Below are 6,750 nucleotides of genomic sequence, written 5' to 3' on the forward strand. Positions count from 1 at the left end.
AAATACAACGTGTAGAAATAATGTGAAGTTATAAATACTTCTACTATACTAAACAGAACGCTCTGCATACCTTCAGATAAAGTTTTGTTTGTTTCGTGCTGAACAAGTTCTAATAGAGCAAATTTTTAAATTCACCTACACAGGAAACATATATTGTAGTAAGTTAGAAGTCCAGTGGTAATTTGGTGTTTTACGTTACATAAGGTTTTGCATATACACATATTTATATATCCCGGTATGCAATAATAAGACGACAAACTACGATTTACGAGCATAATGAAGTGATTTATGTTGTTGTTGTTGTGTTTCTTTTGGGGGGTGGGGGGGCACATGTTACATGTTTCGACAGAACACTAGTCTGTCTTTTTCAGATATCCAATGTTCTGTCGAAACATGTAATATGTTATCCCCCAAAAAAAATCAGTTCATTATGTTTATAAATCGTTGTTTGCCAACTTATTAGCATAATATATTTCCTTACTCAAGTATCTCGGTATGCAATAAATAACGTACAAGTTTTAATAACAAGTCAGCTTTGAGAGAATGTGGTATTCTTAATGTTCATAAATATAGGCTCACTCTTTATTGAAAATGTTCGAGATTATATATATATATATCAGTACAACATATTGAATAATTTTCAGATTAGGCATTTATATTCGCAATTGGTGGTAGTGTAAAGTTTTGTGTCTTATTGAAAAATGTACAGGTTCATATATGCTTCAATATATAATATTGTAGAAGCTTCAGATCGGAAGTTGACTCTTGAAATAAGAGGTACTGAACATGGTGAAAAAAGCGTCTACAGGAATATACAAAATATTGCATAACTTTCAGCTTAGAAGTTTACACTGGCCGTACGTGGTGTCATACTACGAGCATTTGTTAAGAAATGTACAGTTTATATGGGCATAATGTTTATGTACTTGATAAAATGCAGAGTTTGTATATATATATGTGTCACATAATTATACATATTTCAATAAACAATATATCATAAATTTCAAGACTGAAGCTTAAACAGGTAATCGGTGGGATTCTAGATGTCTGAAGGTTTGTCTTTTTTTTTTCATATTATAAATTCACATTCACAAAAGATGATATTGTGTGTGTTTCAAGGTTTGTGTCTTGCAAAAATTAATGAACAACTTGATATACGTATTTCAATACCCAATGCCTTATAAATTTCAGAAAGCTTACACAAGCAATAGGTGTGATTCTAATCTTCTAAATTTCTTTTCTACTTGAAAATATACATGTTTATATGTATATATGTCAAATCGCAATATTGCATAATTTTCAGATTCACACTGAAAAGTTTCCACATTCTGTTGCCGTCTGAGCTTGTAATCATGAAACTTTCAAATGGGACTTTATATCTAGAATTTACACAATCTCCTTCAAACTGAGAAAGCTAAAAAACGCCGATATTATGTAAGTAAATTAGATTTTCAAAGAAAATTAGAATATTCTCAATTGTATTCAACTCTTTCCTACGTCAACCCTAAATCAGTTCAGGTGCAAAAGGTTAGTTTAAAATGTGACAAAATGAATGTAATAGTCTCTCTCTCTGTATGTAATTACAGTGGTTTAACTAGACTTCAGAGTAAATGCATCTGTTTAATCCATAACTCACATAATGATACTACAAACTAACCATGAAGACCAAGGAGCTTTCCAAATTAGTCAGGGAGAAAGTGATAGAGATGCACAGACCAGGAGAAGGTTAAAAGAATATTTAAAAATCGCTGACTATTCCTTTGAGTACGGTGAAGTCCATCATTAAGAAGTGGAATGTGGTTCATACCACCCAGTTACTGCCCAGATCAGGCCGCCCTTCCAAATTAAGCAGCGGGGCAAGCAGGAAACTGGTTAGGGAAGCCAAGAGTGACTTTGAAAGATTTGCAAAGTTCCATGTCTGAAATGGGAGTCAGTGTTCATACCTCAACAATATCCCAGTCCCTACACAAAGATGGCCTTTATAGTGAGTGGCAAGAAAGAAATTAATATTGAAAAAAGAATCATCTTAAATCGCGTATAGAATTTGCGACAAAGCATGTAAACGATACTGCAGACATGTGGCAAAAGGTTTTGTGGTCAGATGGAACAAGAATTGAGCTTTATGGTATAAATTCAAGGCGTTATGTCTGGCGCAAGCCCAACACAGCACATCACCCAGTCAACACCATCCCAACTGTCAAGCATGGTAGTGGCAACATCATGTTATGGGGATGCTTCTCATCAGCAGGGACTGGGAAGTTTGCTGAGATTGAGGGGAAGATGGGGGGTGCAAAGTACAGGCAAATCCTAAAGGAAACCCTGATTGAGTCAGCCAATAATCTAAAACTGGATCGAAAATTCACATTTCAGCAGGAAAATGATCGAAAGCACAAGGCCAAAGCCACACTAGAGTGGCTTCAAAAGAAGAAAGTGAATGTCCTGGAGTGGCCCAGTCAAAGTCCTGAGTTGAATCCAATAGAACATTTATGGCGAGACTTGAAGATTGCAGTCCGTTAATGATCCCCAATGAATTTGTCAGAATTGGAGCAATTTTGCCAGGGAAAATGGGCAAACATTACACTACCCCATTGTGCAAACCTGATAGAGACCTATCCAAAAAGACTCACAGTAGTACTGACTTAGGGGGGGTGAATACTTATGCAATTTATATATTTTCTTTGCAGGTTTTGCTGACATTCAACCGCCTTCACACATAACAGTGTTAAGTTTGATCATTAGAGTTTTGAATAAAATCAAGTTCATTAAAAGAAATTGTTTACATTATTTGTATTTCATCAAAATATGACATTATTGGTAGGGTACGAATACTTTTGCAAGGCACTGTATATATGTATAATCTTAAAATCACATGATTTTCAGATTACACATTCACACTGGCGAAATATGTCACTCTTGTTGTTTATATATTTCTGAGCAGTTACCCTCGCACTTGACCACCCAAAGGATGCTGCCTCAGTGGGGGTCGCCAAGTGAGTGGAGGTTTTAAGGTTGCCGCCCGTGGATTACACAACTATTACGTAATATACCAACATCTGAAAGTTACATAACTATTATGTAATATATAAACCTGAAGGTTACATATCTAATGCGTAATATATATACCTGAAAGTTACATAACCATTGCGTATAATGTGCAAACGACCTGTAGCTTGCGTGTTACTCACCAGAGGGCGCATTTGTATGATGAATGTGCAGTAAGATCAACATGACATTAACTTTATGGTAACAATCAAAGTCTCAAAATTAATAGTTTAATCTGATTCATATAATGTTGTATTTACAGTTTCACTTTATAAATAAAACAGTAAATCTGCTGTTTTAATATTATCAATTTTATAGTTTTCTCTTATATAGTGCGTACATTTTACAAAGATTGACAGTGTTAGTAAGGATGGTGTTTCTATAAATCGATAGTTCAATAGGATGATGAACTCAGAGTCGGGTGTCTGAACTTGTGATTGCGTCATTAATGTCTAGATTTAATTACATATCCTAAAGATTTCAATCTAGTATTTGTATTTTTATTCGTTTAGCATAAGAATAAAGGTGTTTTTGACAAAATGTTTCATTTTATTTTAGTTTTCATTTATAAATTTATTTGTATAACAAAAGAGGATGGTGTTACTATACTTCTGCAGGATTGCATACAGATTTCAACTTGTCTCAAGTTATGTTTATAGTTTTCATTTATATATTCAACTTTATCACATATCTTTCTAAAGGCAGTTAATGTTACTAACACATTTAATATACTGCTGAAAAGTTTTTATCACATCCAATGTATCATTTTCATAAATATTGAACGAAAGAGCCAATTGTGTCTTTATGGATTAGTATACATTTAATGTACTGATTATAGTTTTCGCTTCTATGTCTAATTTGCATGACGTACTTTTTGCACTTTCTGAAATTTTATAGATAAAACTCTTATCACTAATTAATTTCTATAATTAGTATATTATATAACATCTATCCATCCTGAAAAGGACGCTTATTTAAATCTCGTGTTTAACTTTATAAGTTGATTTATTCCATTAAAGTTTAAAGGATCTATGTAAATAACTATGTTTAACCATTGCTAGAAAATTATAATTTTCACCTTTCTGTTGAAAATTTTTCACAAATCTTCTTTCTTGATGGATTAGTTATAATTTTTCATTGATTTCTACAAAACATATCAGTACAGATATAAACGATCTTTCTTCTGCAATGATTGTTAAGGACACGACACAGGATCCAAATAATGGTCACATGCTCGCCTAGATTCAAGAGGCTGGCAGTCTAAAGGTTTATCAAAAAACAGAATCTCTTAAAATATCAATAGCTTTGAAAGTAAATGTCTGGAATTAGAAATTTTTTAACACATACTCACATACACATGCACGCACATATATATATATTACTAATTTGTAATGATATGGACGAGGCTAAAGTCATGACACTCTCAAATGTATATATATTTGTTGACAAATTAGATATTCTATTATACTATAACAATTAAGCTTATTTGTTATGGTAAAACACGTCAGTTTTGAGCTATATTGGAAGGGTAATGTGAGGGGCAAAAGCCCCCAATGTTCAGCACAATGGGTGTAGATATTCTAAAAAAGAGACTTTCTATGATCACATCAGCTTGATTCATTTTGGGGAATGTCCCTTATATTTCATTTACAGTGATTTATTCTGTTTGACTAATGACATGTATGACGGATTTATTTTAATATCAACGTTTGTTTGGATTAAGTTTATATTTAGAAATGTGCATGGCTTATAGTGTTAAATGTGTATTGCGAGGCTCCAGCATATTCTCTGGAGTTCTGGGGGATTCTCGAGTGTGGGAATAAGCAATATATGTGTGTGCATAAACGCTTAGTGTGGCTTTGTATTGTTGCATAATCCGAATTTTCTAGAAGCTCTCCACATGCCTATAAATATAACCAACGCACCGTGTCAAAAGAGAGTAATATATATTATTAGTTTGCTATAGTCAGTGTGCTGTAAACTTCAAAAGTTATTACTGTCATTGTTATAACGCTTATCTATCGGAAAACTTCAGATATTTGACCAGGAACATTTACAAAGTTTGGACATTACAAATCAGTTAACTTCAGTGGATTCTCATTGGACATTAATATTTTTACAAAAACATTATATAACTTCATCGTAGAAAACTCGGCGTGTGTGACTGATGAATAACGAAGGACAAAGCTAGCTAGCTCCCTGTTAAGCAAATCATATGTATATCAACTTGTAATTAACTCGCTCATCCTGAACCCTCGATAATATATCAATGAAGTTCCAGACTAGAAAGAAGACTTTTATATTGCTTGCAAGTTTGTAAATTTTTTGTATATGACTCATTGTGTGTAATAACTATCTGTAATAACTGTTATTGTAAATTGTATTGTTGTTTGTATATTAAAACATATTTGTGTTAAAAAAACTGTGTGTATCAATCTTATTGGCAAATATCATAAACTGACTGTATATTGGCTTTTACTTAACTGCTAAATCCAAAGTACAATTTAACTATTAAATTTAAATCATCATTTAGCTTGGTTTCAGACCATTCGAAATTGTAATACGTAACACATGGTAGAACAAATATATACCTCAGGTGTTATTACGTTGGGCTGTAGGTTAATATTTTATAAACAAAGATGTTTTTTGTAATAGTATAATAGTATGTTTTGAAGTTTTGTTAACAAGTGTTATGTGGCACTTTTTAAGTCTGTGATTTTGATTACATATATTAATCATACCATATTGGGCTATGATGAAAAATGAGTTTTATATAAGAAATATAAATGAAGGCTTGTATTAGATGTTTAACCATACTTGTAAGAAACTGATATTCGTGAGGTGTAATTTATCATAAAAGAAGGTAAACACATAATTATGTGATATTTGATCTTTCGTCTGAACAGAGTGAATTATCGACATAAGATGATTGGGTGTCATTGACCCCAACTTTAGAATCAACCTCTTCTATTGTCATACAATATTTTATAACACTCTGTTACCAATCGAGTACATACAAATATAATTCGTTGTACTATACAATCAAATCGTAAATCTTATACATTTCACATGTCTGTAAAGTTGATGTAATTTTTAAGTCTAAGTAGATATTACAAATATTAAAAGTAACAAGTAGAATTGAATTGATCATAGTCCAGCTATCGTTCATTTTGAAAAATATTCTAAGTTATATTTTCCGAATATTTGTAGGCTGACTCCCTCTAAACTTTTGATGGATTGCTGTATGATGGCACGGTTTATTCTTACTGAGTAGTGAGTTTGAAATGGTTTTGATGTAAAGTACAGTTGAAATATATGAATTGCACTCTATAGTTTGTAAACTAAGTTCCTTCATGTTATTGATTACCTAATAAGTTTATTTGTTATAGTATAATAAAATTTCTGATTTGTCAACAAATATATACATTTGAAAGTGTCATTACTTTAGTCTCATACATATAATTACAAACCAGTAATATATATATATATGCATGTGTGTGTTACAAACATTTCCAGTTCCAGACATTTACTTTCAAAACTATTGACCCTTTTTCATAAACTTTTAGACTGTCAGCAGTTTTAAGCCTAGATAAGCATGTAATAATTACTCATACCTTGTATCGTGTCCTTAACGTCTATTGCAGAAGAAAGATCGTTTATATTTTTCTGATATGTTTTAGAAGAAATCATTCAGCATTATGCCTAATC

The sequence above is a fragment of the Limulus polyphemus genome, unplaced genomic scaffold (assembly GCF_000517525.1).
Source record: "Limulus polyphemus unplaced genomic scaffold, Limulus_polyphemus-2.1.2 Scaffold47, whole genome shotgun sequence".
NCBI lineage: Eukaryota > Metazoa > Arthropoda > Merostomata > Xiphosura > Limulidae > Limulus > Limulus polyphemus.